Raw genomic sequence first — 16,482 nt, forward strand, 5'->3', positions numbered from 1 at the left:
TTTGAGCCAGCAGGGGTGATGCACATTTGTAATCCCAGCACTAAAGAGACTGAGGCAGGTGTGAGTTTGAAGTTAGCATGGGTTACATAGTGAATGCAAGGCAGACTCAACTACATAGTGAGACCTTGTCTCAAAAAAGCAAAAACAAAACAATTTTTTTTTTTTTTTTTTTTGGTGCTGGGGATTGAATTCATGACCTTGCACTTGCCAGGCAGGTGCTTATGCCACTGAGCTAAATCCCCAGCCAAAAACAAAACACTGATTAAGATAGTTTCTATGTACTGTCACAATAAGATAACTGTCACAATCAAGATACATTATTTTTCTTGTTATTTTAGCTCATGATTTTGTTTTTTCAAATGAAAAGATGTGTTTAGTTTACAGGCAGTATGCCTTGTTGAAGTTCAGTATCTATCTCATGCTTGAAAAAGAAGGAAATATTTATGGCTCCTAAGAAATACTGATATTAGGAAATTTTACGGCAGCATGAACAGGAACCCAATCTGGCTCCTGACAACCCTCCCGTCACCTCCCCCACAGCACCTTGGGAGTTTTGTCTGTCCTGTCTGGGATTTATAAACAAGTCCAGTTTAAGGTTGCCAACTAAGACTATTCAAAATGAGAGATGCAAAGATACCAGGGAATAGGCTTTTTTCAATATCCTTAGAGGTATGTTTTGACCCATTACTGCAGTGGGTAACAGAGTCAATGTGGTAAGTCCTGATCCACATTAAAGAGAAAACAAAGTTAAGAATATTAACATTCTTGCATAAAATAATAATACTTCATGAAATTTTTTTTTTGTCTTAGAAGTGTGTACTCGTGTGTATACACAGACAAATATTTTTGGGATGAGATGGAGACATTTCTTTTTCTTTTCTTTTCGTCTTTTTGAGACAGGGTTTTGCTATGCAGTTCGGGCTGATCTTAAGCTCACTTTGTAGCCTAGGCTGGTCTTGAACTCATAAAGATCTTCTTGCCTCAACCTCCCAGGTGCCTGATTACAGGTGTGCACCACCACATGGGGCTTGACATTTCTTTTTCTTTAGTACTGGGGATTGAACTCAGCGTCTTCACACTAAGCTCCACCGCTGGCTTGTTTTTTATTTTTATTTTTTGAGATAGTGTTTTGCTAAATTGCTCAAACTTGTGATCCTTAGGCCTCAGTTTCCCAGAGTGCTGGGATACACGTGTGTACCACCATGCCAGGCCTAGACATTTATTTCTATTTTTGAATCACAATCAGTAAGTTTCTAAATTACTGATTTACGGTACATATTTTTTTCTTCATTTTGTTTTTGCTCTTTGGTAATTTGCTCTTTCCAAAACTCTGCTGTTGTCTAGTAAATAAAAATTGTAGTAATTAAAGCCTGTTGTGGTGACTCACACATGTAACCCCAGTATTCTCTGGAGTCAGGCAGGAAGATCATGCATTTCAGGCCAACCTGGGCTATGTTCAAAACTAGTGCAGTCTCAAAAAAACCCCAACAAAGCCAGGTTGTGGTGGTTCACACCTATAATTCATGACAATTGCTGTGGGTTCAAGACCAGCCTGAACTGAATAGTGAAACTGTCTCAAAAAGATAAAACACCAGACAAATTAATCCAAGAGTGGTGGCACATGCCTGTAGCCCTAAGACTTGGAGACTAAGGCAGGAAGATCAAAAGCTCTAACTTATTCTGGGCAATTTAGTGAGACTTTGTCTCAAAATAAAAAAAGGAATAGGGATATAGCTCTCTGGAAGGATCCTGGGTTCAACTCCTACTACAAAACGAACCAAAAAGTGCAAAAAAAAAAAAAACCCAAATGAAACCAAAATTGCAATTAATAACCATGAAAGCAAGCCCAAATTCTTACTTTGTGAACAATGGAATGCAATAACTGCTTTCTGTTTCACTGTTTTGAATCAATCAAGCGTCCACATATTAGGTCTAATGGGCTGAGATCTCTAACCTCATTAAGAGAACACAGAAAAATCTACTTTGAAAGTGATCATCTGCACAGGCAAGTTCCAGTGGTTCTCCCTGACTTGCAAAATTCAAAGGGCTCCACAGGGTTTTCAGGGCCTTTGGTGCAGCTCTAACTAACCTTACCAGATTGTCTGATTCTCCCTCATCCATTTCCCACTTGGGGGTCTCTGAATTCTTTTACCTGGGACAGAACATTTGCCAAAGTTCCATCCCAGGATCTACTTTCAGTTTCCTTTCCTGAATCCTACTATCTTTTCCTCAGGAACTTCAGAAAAAAATTTTTTTTTCTTTTTCTTTAAAGGTACTAGGGATCTATACAGAGCTAAAGGTACCAAGGCCTTTGTATTGAGCTACATTCCCAGCCCTTTTTTGTTTTGCAACAGTGTCTCACTAAATCACTAAATTGCCTGGGCTGGACTCCAATTTGCAATTCTTTTGCCTCAACTTCCCAGAATGCTGGGCTTACTGATTGCTGCCTTCAAAGTGTTGCAAAAATACCTTTCTTAAAAGAACTTTAAAACTGAAGGTTTGGTGGCACACTCCTGTAATCCCAGCCCTTGAGAGGGTGAGACAGGAGGATATTGTGAGCTCCAGGTCAGCCAGAGCTACACAGTGAGACTCTGGCTCCAAAAAGAAAAGTACTTTACATAGGAAATTGCATGTCTGTAATTCCAGGACTCAGGAGGCAGGAGGATGGGGATAAAGTCAATGGGGCTAAACAGCCAGATTTCACCATCTATTTATATTGTCATGACATCTAGTTAAAAATAATCTCGCTTATTCCAAGAGATAAAGAAATGTACTATTAAAGTAGGAAAATACATCAATTCCATAGTCCTAACATTTGGGAGGCTGGGATAGATGGATCATGAATCTGAGGCCAGCCTAGGCTAGGCTGTCTAGTAAACCTTGCTTTAAAAAACAAGAAAAGTCAGGTGTGGTTGCGCTTGCTTGGATCACAGCACTCTAGGAAGCTAAGGCAGGAGAATCACATGTTTGAGGCCAGCCTGGGCAATTTAGTGATTTCTACAATTTCCAAAGGGTGGGGACATAGCTCAGTGTAAAAGTCTTTGATTCAATCCCTGATAATGCCTCCCTTCCCCCTAAAAACAAATTAAACAACTGAAGTCACAGAAGCAAATGAAAGTTCCACTTTTTAATCTATGGATGATACAATTTATATATAAGTTGCTACTATATAAACATATGTTTTTTTTCTCTCCAGGCCAGCTCCAGCTAAGGTCTCTCTTTTTTTTGTCTCTTTGAGACAGGGTCTCTCTGCGCAGTTTGGGCTGGCCTTGAGCTCACTTTGTAGTCTAGGCTAGTCTTGAACTTGGAATGCTCCTCCTGCCTCAGCTTTCCAAGTGCTGGGATTACAGGTATGAGCCACCACACCCGGCTCTAAGGTCTCTTTTTGAAGACAGTGTCTCGATTTGTACTTCAGGCTGGCTTGGAAACCCTGCCTCAATCTCCCAAGTGCTGGGATTACAGGCTTATGCCACCCAGCTGACCCTTATAATGAGCTTTTTAATTGCAAGTATTTCCCATGTCATTAAATCTTTTTCAACACTGTTTTTAATACAAATAATTTATTTAGCAATCACATAACACTGGACTTTTTTTTGTTTGTTGGTTTCACATACTGTGTACTATACTGAGGGAGCATAAATGGGGTCATATCCAGGGTGTGGTGACAGGTTTCCTGAAAGAGCATAAATAAATTTTTTTTGGAAACAAAGTATTGGGATTAGAGACAGAACTGTAAATTCACCCACAAATCTCTGGAGGTACAGGCGTGCACATTGAGGTTTCCACGTTACGTTCGATAAGGGTTTGCAGCAATTAATTACACCTCAGTTTTAAAGGACAGTGAACCTACCTGGCTTATGATCCAGGCAGCTGGTCGGTGGAACATGCCTGCTTCCTCACTTCAAAATCTTCCTTCTCATCCCTACACACCCTTTAACTCTGGCAGGAAGAGCTCCTCTCCTCTCACCCCTCTCCTTCCATCTCCTTTCCTGGGACTTTACACTACAGTATTCCTTGGGTCTCTCCCACAAATTGGAACAAATGAAAAACAAAACGAAGTATCCTTTCTTTCTCTTCCTACCCGTTGGGCTCCAAGCCTACTATTCTCTCTGTCTCCTCGCCTAACTTCTGGGAAGAACCTTTGTCTACCGCCTTCCGGGCTCCACGGCTTGCGCCCCGCTCACCCAAGCTCAGCCCAGCCCGGGCCTGGTGCAGCAGGCCCCGCCAGGGCAGTCCCGGCAGTGTCGCGGCAGTCCCGAGCCCTCCGCGAGGTCACCAGGGCCTGCTCCGCGCTTTCCCACGCCCCGCTCTCCCGCCGCCCGCGTGCAGCAGACCTTGGGGTCACCGCGGGTCTCCCTGGGTCCCCTCTCCGCGCGGTGACCTGGAGACACACGGCCCGGGGCCGCCGACTGCAGGCTGCGCGCGCGTACTCCCTCCGGTCGCAACCTGGGCGCCAGGCCCGGCCCGGCCCCGCTGCTCGCTTTCACTTTAGGCCCCGCTGCGTGTCGCGCCTCGACGGAAGGGACCGGCCCAGCCCGCGAGGCGCCGGTCGTCCGCAGGAGCAACACCTCGGCCCTCTAGTGGGCGGCCGGGCGCGGCGAGGACCGAGCCCAGGTCGCTGGGCCGGTCGCGGCGGGGTCCGGCGGCTCGGTGGCCCGGCCCTGCCCTGCCCTGCCCTGCTCGGTCCCGCCCCGCCCCGCCCGCCGTCACCGCGGGCCCGCGTCCCCTCACCCGAGAGCCCCGCCCAGGGCCGAGCTGCCGCCGTCTCCGTCTCCCCCTCCCCGTCCGCGGCCCCGTCCGCGGCCCCGTCCCCGTCCCCGTCCCCGTCCCGGTCCCCACCCCCGGCCGTCCTCACCGCCCACGCCCTGGCCGGCCTGCCCCGTCCCCGCCCCCGGCCCGCCCCGCCCGCCGCCGCCGTCGCCATGTTGGGGCTCCCGCCGCCGGCGCTGGGGACGCGCGCGGCCGAGCCAGCTCTTTGCTGCCGTCGCCGCCGCCGTCGCCGCCGCCGCCGTCGCCGCCAGGTAAGCGTCCCACAGCCGCCCGCGCCGGAGGGACCCGCGGGGCCGAGCGCCGAGCGGACCCGGCCGCACAGAGCCTGGACCGGGCGCGCGCCGCCGTCAGCCCCGCAGTCCGCGACCCCGCGAGGCGCCAGCACTTCCCGGCCGCCGCCTGGCGGGCCCGGCCCCGCCACCCCGGCCCCCACCCGGGTCCTCCCGTCCCGGCCTTCCTCCGACCTCAGCGTGCCCCTCCCGCCGCCGCCCGCGCCCCCCGCCCGGCCCGGATAACGGTGCGGCTGCGCCCCGCCGGACGCCCTGTCACCCCGCGTCCTAGCGTGCCGGCGCCGTCCCGGGCAGACACTCGGGCTCGCCCCTCCGCGGCGCCCCCAGTCTCCTGACCCCGGCCCAGCCTTGGCCCCGCGACAGGGTCCTTCGCAGACAGGTATCCCGCGCCCGAGTCGGGATTTAGGGCTGGCACAGCCAGGCCCGCGCGTGGGGTGGGCTCTGTCTCTGTGGGACACTCTTCTTGCCGCCCGGGAAGGGGAGCAGTGTGACCCGGGGGAGGACCCGTCGGCGTCTTCGGGACAGATGGCCTCCTGGCCTGGATAGGCGTGTACGAGGGGGAGGGGTCCCCATGACCTTAGGTTCCCCTGCTCCGGAGAACTGCAGGGCTGTTGGAGTTGTTGGGGATTTTAAACTGTTTTTTTTTTTTTTTTCCTTCTTTAAATTTCTGGGAGTAGGCCAGGGGTGGCATCAGAAGTACTGGGTGAGAGTGAACCCACCGGCCCACCCAGAGAAGCATGTTCGGTCCAGGGCTGGCCTAACTGGACAGGCAGCGTGCACTTGGGACTGGGGGTAACAGATATTTGGCTTGAGATTTGTCCATTTGGGGCCGATGGGGTCTCTGTGGTGCTGGACTCAGGTGTGCACACTGTGGTGGGGCGCACATGTTGGGACAGGTGGATGCCTAACTTTAGGGGTGTTTAGAGGGATTTCAGAGATCTCTTTCCTAAACCCCTCAGGTATATTAGGCAGTGAGTGAGAGGAGGAAATGTGTTCATAGTGCACTTCAATTGCTTTCCAGTTTTTCCACTAGTTGTGGCCTTTCTTCTTTGGGGGTGGGAGGGGGGTGATGCTAGGTTTAGATATGATGCCCAGGCTGCCCTCCAACTTCTGGTCTCAAGTAATCCTTCCACTTCAGCCTCCTGAGTAACTGGGACTACAGCTGTTGCCACTGTGCCCAACTGTAAACTTTTACTGAGCACTTACTATATATGCCCATGACTGAGTTGAGTGTTGAGGGGTAAAGTGGCAAACTAGAAAGACATTTTAGTGTTGGTGTTCTTAGCTGTGTGGGAAAATCCACTAATAAAATTATTGAACAACAAATATACTCCAAGCATTCGTTTTAGATTCAGTGAACAAAGCAAGCAAAAATAACAGTTTAGACTGGGCCTGGTGGTAACATGCCTGTAGTTACAGCATGCAGGAGACTGAGGCAGGAGGATCTCCAGTTGGAGATCAATCTGGGCAAGTTAGCCAGATCCTGCCTGAAAAAAGTATAATGTACAAAACAAAGAAGGTAGGGTAGGTGCTGGGAATTTACCTCAGTTGGTTTAGCACTTGCCTGGCATTCTTGACTTCCCAAGTTCAATCCTCAGTACAGCAAACAAAATCAAACAAAACACTGCCATTGTTGAGTTTTCATTCTACCATGTATGTGTGAAAACAGTAAATAAAATATGTAATTAAAATATTTAAGTGTTTAGTACTAAAAGGCAAAAGGAAAACACAGCATCTGAGCTATCAGTAATAGGGGTTGAATTTACATTAAGGTAGCCTGGGAAGGGTCCCTAAAAATGTCTTTTTTTTTACATCTGGCATATGGTAGGCAAGTGCTGTACCATTGAGCTCTACCTTTCCCCCCAGATGGTGTCTTTGGGATAAAACTTTAAGGAAGTGGTAAACTAATAATTTCAAACTGTGGCAAGTAGGAGGAAGGAAAGATTGATTTGAGTCGGGGGCACGGGAAGCCTTCCCTGAGGAAGTGCTGCCGAGGTCCTGGCCTGCAGGCGGGTGGAGAGTCAGCCGCGTGTGCAGCTGCACAGGCCAACCGGCTGGAGGAAGTGAAAGAGGCCCCGTGGGCTGCAGGACGAGAGGGCCAAGGGGAGAGGGGAGGTAACCGCCCAGGAGGGCCGGGTTAGACCTGGGCGCCTTGGCCTGGGGGAAAGCTTTCTCTGTTTAGTTTGGATTGGAACTCCACTGTAATTAGGAACTTTTACATTTTAAAAGGTCTCCCGCCCATATGCAGGGAATGTGCTGTGAGATAAGAAGTGAGGCAAGGGTTTCTGAGCCAAGTGGCCTAACTGCTTGATCTGTTTGGAAAAGCCTCAAGCAGGTTGATTGATCCTTGGGCTTGGGGTCTGTAGGAGGGAAAGGGAAAATGACCCAGCACTTTGGGAGTGTCTACTAGGCGGGAGGAGGATTTCACTGATTTTTATATACACTGTCATATTTATCTCAATCCTCTGCACACTTAAGGTAAAGGGGTCATTGTACCCATTTTACAACAGACCAGTCCAGAGTCACATTCATGACATAACCTGAATTGGCACCAGCTCTGCCCTGGAGTCAGGCTGTTGAAATTTACACTTGCTTCTGCTACTCATTGCAGTTGTTTAACCTCTCTTGAGCCTCAGTTTCCTCATCTTTTTTTTTTTTTTTTTTAACTGATACTGGGGGTTAACCCACGGCCTTCTCAGTGAGCTACATACATGCCCTGTTCAAATTTTGAGACAGGATCTTGCTAAATTGCCTAAGCTGGGCTTGAATTTGCTACCCTTCTACCTCAGCCTTCCCAGAGTGCTGGGATCACCACTCTGGACTTCCTCAATTTAAATGTGTATAAACGTGCAGGAGTGGGTTGTGCTCCAAGGCAACATTTCCCATCACATCCCCTAAATCCCAGTCAATATAAACAAATCCAAAAAAATTAAAAGAAAAAAAGTACCTTATACGGTTGTTGAGCAGATCAAATTAAGCATATAAACAGTTTAATACTTTGTTCAAAGGTTAGTTGCTGTTGTTTCAGTTTTAAAAATAGCCATATTGCCTCTCAGCTATATTTGGATCGTTTTGTGAGATTGACTATATAGATAATTCAGTTTTTTTAAAAAAAGAGTAGCAGGAATTGAACTCAGGACCTTGTGCTTGCCAGGCAGGCACTTTGCTGTGCTGAGCTAAATCCCTGGCCCTGATAATTAAGTTCTTGAATTTTGTTTTGTTGCCTTCCTTTTTTTTTCTTAATAATTTACCTACTGTGTTCCACATGATCAGTCTTTCAACATTGACCTCCCCTTTGGTGCTTTGACACTGTGCTAGAACTTGTGGATACAGGATGAGTTCCTTCTTTCCAAGAGCTCAGTACCCAGGAGGGGGTCAAATAATTTAAAAGATGAGCTACAGTATCTACTTAAGTCCTGTATTATAGCTGTGGTTAAAGAGTTGTTGGGAACGGTAAGAACTAAATCCATGGGGGAAGTTAGGAAGGCTTCCTGGAGTTAGATGACCTGACCTGGGTTTTGGAAGAATAGTTTTGCAGGCAGATAAGATTCTTTTTTTGAGACAGGGTCTTGCTGTGTAGCCCAGGCTGGCCTCGAACTTGCAGCAATTCTGCATCAGCCTCCCAAATGCAGGGATTACAGGCATGAGCCACCACGCCTGGCTCAGGCAGATAAGACTGAGCAAAGTAAGTAGAGAGAGCCATCAATTTGAAAACTTGTGGAGCTGTGAGAGGCCCTGTTGTCTGGGGACTTTGTAAACGGTGGAGATGGGAGGCACCAGCAAGTGCTAGATACATCAGATATACTCCACCATGTCTGCTTTGGGATCTGCCTCTGGTGCCTTCCTACACCAGAATTACAGTTTTGTATGGCACTTGACTGGTTGAGTCCAAGGACATTGACTCACTCACCAAACTTGGAAGAGACTGATGAGTAAATTTAGGACATAAATGGATTGTGAGAAATTAAGCTGTGGGATGGCATTTGCCTCTGTCCCCTAGTGGCCCTACCCTAGGGGCTGAACACACTGACAAGCTCCCCACCTCAAGTCACATACATCTCTTTCTGTCTTTCTTGCGCTTTCTTTTTTGAGACAGGGTCTCCCTATGTAGTTCAGGTTGGCCTTGAACTTGCTTATGTATCTTGAGTGTTAAACTCACAGCCATCCTCCTGCCTCAATCTCCCAAGTGCTGGGATTTCAGGTGTGTGCCACTATGCCTGGTTTCAACCCTTTCTCTTAACATTATCTTTCCTCAAGCACTATTTACTATAGATACCAGTAATTATTAATCAATAGAATGAGTAATTCTATATCAGTAGGGTAGAATTCTGTGCTTGTGAATTTAAGGTTCCAGGTATATATATATTCAGTACTGGGGATTGAATTTAGGGTCTCACACATGCTAGGAAAGTACTCTACCATTGAACTACATTTCCAGCCCTTTTTATTTTTATTTTTTTATTTTTATTTTTTTTTGTACCAGGGATTGAACTCATGACCTCGTGCTTGCCAGGCAAGCGCTTATGCCACTGAGCTAAATCCCTGGCCTTCCCTTTTTAATTTTGAGATAGAATCTCACATAAATTTCCTAGACTGAAAAAAAAATTGCCCAGACTGGTCTTGAATTTGCTGTCCTCTTGCCTCAGCCTTCTCAGTAGTTGGGATTACAGACTTGCACACCAAGCAGGTTGGCACATGTCCATAATCCTAGAACTCAAGAAAGGCAGGAGAATTATTTGTAGTTTGAGACCAGCCTGGGCTATGTAGAGACCTTGTGTCAACAGAACAAAATAAAACAAGCCTATGCCACTATGATCAGTGGTAGTGACATTTTTTTACATATAAAACATCAGAAAAAAGAGGTTCCCTAGCCTTAGGCTAGTGACAAAGTTTGCAGATTCTAAGTGGTGTGGGTAATTTTGTGGCTGAGTAGTCGCGTGGGCAGATGGATTGGAAGTTGTTTTGAGCAAACGTCTGTGAACTCTTGGGACTGTCCAGGAGCTTTGGGTTGCATTTGAAAGAGACTGGTTTAGAATCTTCATCTTCCCTACACATTGGAGATTTAAAGCAATTCCTGCACTCAGTTCAGTGCAGTTATAGTTAAGTGTTGCTTTTGGACTGGAATCACCTGAAGTTTGAGCTTCCATTTACACTTTTTGTTTGTTTGTTTTTGTTTTTTGTGAGACAAGGTCTCTCCTTCGACTCTCTTAGTAGCCCAGACTGATTTCCAACTCATGACAATCCTTCTGAGTGCTGGAATTATGGGCATGTGCTACTAGCCTGGCACTTCTTTCTGCTTCTACAATCCCAATAAGAGTGATGGACCCTCTAGAATTTAAAATCTTTGTCTCTGCTGTAAAATAAATCTAAGTAGATTAACTAAGTGTATATTTTCATTTGTAATGCATGTTTATGTATTTAGGAAATACAGGTAGTATACAAAGGAAATAAAACTCATTGGTAAGGTGGGTGTGGTGTGCATGGCTGTAATCCCAGCACTTAGGATAAGGCAGGAGGATCACTGTGAGTTTGAGGCCATCCTGGGCTACAAAGTGGGTTCAAGGCTAGCCTGAACCTGCATAGTGAAATCCTGTCTGTAAAATACAAAAAACAAAACGAAATTCATTGGTAAATTTTATAACTTAGAGCTACTGTAACCATTTTAATATTTTGATATTTATTTATTTATTTGTCTTTTTCTTTTTTTATCAGTACCGGGGATCAAACTCATGACTGCCTGCTTGCAAGGCAGACGCTTATGCCGCTGAGCTAAATCCCCAGCCCCTTATTTATTGGTTTTTTAAGACAGGGTGTCACTTTGTAGTGCTGGCTGGTCTGGAACTCACTACATAGCCCAGGTTAGCCTCAAACTCATGGTGATCCTCCTGCCTTAGCCTCCCAAGTGATGGGATCAGAGGTATGCACTTCCACACCTGGTTAACATTTTGATATTTGTACTTTAGACCCTTATTTTTCTTCTCTGTTTTTACCTGTATGTTTAGCTTTCTCTTTTTACAAAAATAGTAACATCCTGAATAGGAGAGTTCTGAAAGTTGATATCGAAGCAGTAGAGGCATGCACACATCCCCAGAATCTGTGTCAGTCTCCATGTGTGGACCTTTGCTTGCTCTAGGGGTGTTGGATGTGATAACCATTAACTAATTACATTTGAGAACATTTTTTAAAACAACTATTTGTTTTAATTTGAGAGTAGGGAAATGTTACGTTGCATGGACATATCTGATCCACTTTATGGCTCTAAGAAAAGTTAATGAGCACCTTTTAAGGCTGGTGGTGCCGAAGTTTGAGTTGTCCTCAGTTCACTGTGTGACTTAGGTTATTTCCCTTACCATGTCTTTTGCAAAGTCTGAAGGTATGGAGGGCAGTGCAGGAGCTGGGGTTGTTGCTCAATGGTAGAGCACTTGCTTGGCATTCAGTCCCCAGTACCTAAAGAAGGACAGTAAAAAGGAGGTGCTGATGACCCCTTCCTCTCATTAACACTGCAGGGCATTAATGAGAAGGACGAGACATATGCGTGTGTCTTGCTGTGGAAACACCGCCAGCCACATGTTAAAAAAAGAGTCTCTGTTTCTGCTCTCAAATCAGTTCGTGTGGACCAGGGATCTATGTGACTTGTGTGTATATCTGTTTTTGAGAACACCAGGATTACTGTTCTCTCAAAGATTCTGAAACTTGAAAAATGTTCTTTTAAATTTTTAATTAAATTTTTATTTATTTATTTGAGTAGTCCAGAGATGGCATTAAGGATTCTCCACAAAAATCAATCCACAGGTTCCTCTAGAGAAGGCAGGAGCCAAGTGTCCACCTGCAGGACAGTTTGCTGGAAGAGCTCCTGCCCTTGGAGGGTGGGCTGGGGTGGCTTTTTTTTTTGGAGATGGGATCTCACTATCTTGTTCAGACTGGCTTTGAACTCACTATGTAGCCCAGGCTTGCCTCAAGCTTGAGGCAATCCTCTTGCCTTAGCCTCTCAGGTGCTGGAATCACAGATTTGTACCACCATGCCTGGCAACTGTACATTACTTGATTTTATTTATTTATTTATTTTTTTAAACCAGAGATTGAACTCACAACGTTATGCTTTTCAGGCAGGTGCTTATGCTGCTGAGCTAAATCCTTGGCCCTCCTCACTTGAATTTTATACAGGCAAGTTTGTATCATTTTTGCAAAACAGACACACATCCAGTAAGTCTGTTTTTATTTCTGAAACAAACATTGAAAGCCCTAAGACAAAAACTCAAACTGCCTAGAATTTTGTCCTTGTAGCATAGGTTATGTTTTTGGTGGAAAGATACGTGCCTTGCTGGGTGTGTGATGGTAGCGCCTCTACCAGGGTCACCTGGGGTATAGAGAATGAGGCTTTGATGAATAGAAGGTCCTTGTGCAATAGCTTCCTGTCAGATCCTTTCTTCAGGAAAAACTCTCTGCTGGTGTAGCCAGCCTCCTCCTGTACATCCATGTGGGGGATGTGTGGCAGAGGTCTTGGCGTGACAACTTGGGACCAAGGGACTGTAAAGATAAGGTGTTCCCTTTGCCTCCCATGCCACCTCCCATGCCCTCTTTTTAAATTTTTTTTTTTGTTTGTTTTGAGACAGGGTTCATTGAGTTGGTAAATTGCAGAGTGGGCTTGAACTTGAGATCCTCCTGCTTCAGCTTCCCAGAGTGCTGGGATTATGGCCTGTGCTACCACACCCAGCAAGCTCCATTTTTATTGCTCTGCTTTGCTGCCATTTACGGTATTCTTCTCCTTCCTGCCAGTTGTTTCTGAAGTAGCAGGTGTTCCTTTCCTCTCTGAAGGGCAGAGTGAGACAATAGGGAGGGGTTTTGCAAGTGTGTACCCATTGTAACTGCAGTTCCAGGTCAGGAGGCACATCTGAGACTGAGCTTTGGCGTTGTCAGAGGAGGAGGGAGCGCAGGTGGGCACTGAGCAGCTGTTCAGGTTCTTTGGGGGAGGGCTGTTCTCTGTTCTAAACTCGTTAGACCTCTAGACCTCAATTGGGCTGGCTGACAGTATAGAAACTGCCTTTCTGTCTGGTGCTTCATCAGTGTTATAAATCTCAGGCCCTTATTCAGTGTGTGATTAACACTACTGTTTGTGTGTGTTTAATTTAGAACATTCACTTGCATTTAGAATCCTGCAGGGCCTTTTACAGTGGGGTGTCACTCACCCAAAGATGGGAAACCTGCAGGTGACCCTGACAGGCCTGCTGTGAGCTCAGGCCAGAGTCCTGTGAGTTTGTGAGCTTGTGAGTTGCATGGAGCGAACCTGGCCCTCAAGGGTCCTTGCAAAAGCAATTAGGCAACACTTTGCTTCCAGACTAGGAGTGTCTCAGGGGCTGCTTCTTTCATGGAGTGGTGGTTATTTGCCACAGGTCAGCCTCTGAGGAGGCTGGGAAGCCCTTGAGTACGTAGGGTGGAGTAGATGGTCATTTGGGAGGAGAAAGATGGGGCACTGGTGGAGTTTCCTATTTCATTACTTCACTGGTCTCCCCTGACTATGCTTCCCAGAGTGCCAGCCCCTTTGGAGAAGGAGCCCCCTTGTCCACTAACTGTAAACCCTGGTGCTACTTTCTGCCATGCCTGGAAGGCTGGCTGCCTTGCTTTCTTCCTTCTTTTTTTTTTTTCTGTGGTGCTGGGATCAAACCCAGGGCCTTCTCACATGCTGGGCACTCTTATTGAGCTACATTCTTAGCCTCATACATTTCAGTCTTAGGGATCTCTTAAAATCCTTTCACCTCCTGGGAGAGGCCATGCTCTTGGTAGTTCATCACCAAACTGTAGCTTTAATTATGAGCGATTAATTGAGTCAATTGAGAGAAAGCCTGGGGCCAGGCAGGCCTCTGGGGGCAGAGCGTGTATAGGGAGGGAAGGAGAGGTGCTAGGTCCATCTGGCTCCCTGTTGACTAGTTGTGGGGTCCAATGTGGGCAGTACTGACTGCCATCAGGAGTTGGAGCAATTGCTTTTTTTCTTATTAAAAAAATCTGACTGTGTGTGTATATATACATACATATATATAAAATCAGTATCTATCTGTATCTATAGATGTGGATATAAAATGTGCTTGGTTAAAATAAATTTGAAAAAAAATAAATTTGGAAGATTTAGGGAGAAAGCATCCCTCATGATCCCTCTTACTGAGGGTTGAGAGCTCTGGGCAGGTAGAGGGATGTGACCCTTTTAGATGTAAGTCTCAGCACTCAGGAGGTTGAGGCAGAGAATCAAGTGAGTTCAAAGCCAGCCTGAACCATATAATGAAATTCTGCCTCAAAAAAGACCAAACAAACAAAAAGAGTGACTTCCACATTTGCAGCCTTACATGAGAGTTCTCACCCTACATCTCCTCCCTCAAAGCTATTCTCCAAGCCCTCTCTCCCTGCCAGCTGTGTGGCTTGCTCTCCTGTCCAGTGTGGGTGGGAGCTACGCTTAAGACAGCTGCCTGAATCTCGGGCATCAGTGTGAGTCTGTGTCCGTCTTCTTCTTATAGGCTGCCAGCCACATAGGGGCAGGAGCAAGGCCCGATGCCCAGTCGGTGCTTCAGTCACACTGGTGCATGAGTGGACGTGAGCGCTGACGAGAGTGAAGTGTGCACGGGGAGAAGGGATGGGAAAAGGTCACAGCTGGAGGCTTGGAGGAGGGGCTGGAATCTGTGTCTGGGTACGCTAAGGGGAGGTGACCTGTCAGCTGCAGGAGAGTCTTCAGGTTGCTGAGTGAACTGAGTTGATAGTATTGAAGGGATAGTAGTCACCATGAGGTCAAGTAAGGTGACAGGCAGGAGCAGGGGGCCTCAGTGAGTCGTGATGATGACGAGGTTCCACCTAGAGTGGAGTGGGTTTTGGAAGCAGGTGGGCTGAGGAGAAGGGTCCTTGGTGTTGGTACTTGTGTCCTCACCAGACCTGCATCTCACAGAGCATAGTCATGGGGACAGTCTCTTTTTCTCTGTCCTTGCATGAGGGTGGCAGTCACGTTTGTGGCTTTCTTTTGAACCTACATTCCCTGCTAGGACAATGTCTGAAAACATTTGTTCCACCATTTTCCAGCTTCCTGTTGTCTGCATTCTGTTTCTCAGGATAAACTATCTTTGACTTACAAGCCCACTTGGGTTGGATTAGTTGACTGATACTTCTAAATGGTTTCTGTTTCATCAGGCTTCTGTCTTTTTCATTGGGCTTCTGGCTTTTTTCTGTAGTGCTTGGGATTGAACTCAGGACCTCACCCGTAATAGGCAACTACATTACCACTGAGCCACATCCCCCTGCCCTCTCCAACCTTTTCATTTGCAAGTCTTGCTAAGCTGCCTAGTCTGGCCTTGGACTTACAGTTTTCCACCTCAAGCCTCTGCAGTGCTGGGATCCTGGACATGATGCACTACTATACCTGGCTTTCTCGTCTGTTTTTTTTTTTTTTTTTTTTTTTTTAATTAATTTATTTTTTTTTAGACAGTGTCTTCCCTTGTAGTTCAGACTGACCTTGAATGTAGCTGGGGCTGGCCTTGAACTCATGGTAGTCCTTCTGCTTTGGCCTTCAGAATGCTGGGATTGCACAAGTGTACCACAATGCCAGCTCTAGCCTATTAGTAAAAAGGCTTTTCCCAAGTTAGGAATTACAGGGAAAGATTTTGTTATAATCAGCTTCTTCTTTATGATCTTTTGGTATAAACCTTGTTTTAAAATTGGTGTTTTTTTTTTTTTTTTGCAGTGCAAGGGATTGAACCCAGGGCCTCACAAATGATATATGAGTGCTCTTCCACTCAGGTTTTGTTTTGTTTTTGGTACTGGAAATTGAACTCAGAGTCTCACACTTGCCAGGCAGGTGCTGTGCCACTGAACTATATCCCCAGCCTCCACTGAGTTATTTCTAATGTATTCAGGAACAACTGAGGTATTTCTGATGTGTTCATTAATTTCTCAAATCAATATTTGAGAGCCTGCTGTTCGCCAGGCACTCTTGTAGCACTGGGGATGTGGTAAGGAACAAAATAAAAAATCAGAATCTTCCTCTCACAGAGCTGCTTGCTGATTATAGGTTTATAGAGAACAAACAAGAAAATATTAACTATGGTAATGAAAAGTATACATAGAAAAATAAAGCCGCAAGGACAGGTTTTCCACTTTAAATAGAGACATGAAACCAGCCATGTGGCACATACCTGTGATCCCTGCATTCTTAGGCTGAGACTAAAGGATTGTAAATTTGAACCTAGCCTGGGCAGTCTCGTGACTTATTGAGACCCTGTCTCAATAGTGATGCATACCTATAATCCCAATATTCAGGCGGAGGCAGGAGGATTGCTGTGAGTTTGAGGCCAGCCTGAACTACATAGGGATACCCTATCTCAAAAACTCAAAAATAAATAAAAGCGAATGAATGGATGGATGGACTGGAGGCTAGAAATATAGTTTGGTA

At 46.3% G+C, this 16,482-nt stretch overlaps 1 protein-coding gene across 2 annotated transcripts in view; it reads left to right on the plus strand.

Moving 5' to 3' along the window:
- Positions 1-4,865: 4,865 nt before the first annotated feature.
- The window catches only part of Znf592 (zinc finger protein 592), a 52,733-nt gene continuing 41,116 nt past the window's right edge, over positions 4,866-16,482 (plus strand). Inside the window, exon 1 of one of the 2 annotated variants that reach the window (XM_063250071.1) lies at positions 4,866-5,021. The gene's annotated coding sequence lies outside the window, so the exon portion shown is untranslated. The remainder of the gene's footprint in view (positions 5,022-16,482) is intronic. The other variant, XM_063250072.1, reaches the window with a different exon arrangement.

The sequence above is a fragment of the Cavia porcellus genome, unplaced genomic scaffold (assembly GCF_034190915.1).
Source record: "Cavia porcellus strain 051 isolate PalLab524CR breed Dunkin Hartley unplaced genomic scaffold, mCavPor4.1 scaffold_6, whole genome shotgun sequence".
Lineage (NCBI taxonomy): Eukaryota > Metazoa > Chordata > Mammalia > Rodentia > Caviidae > Cavia > Cavia porcellus.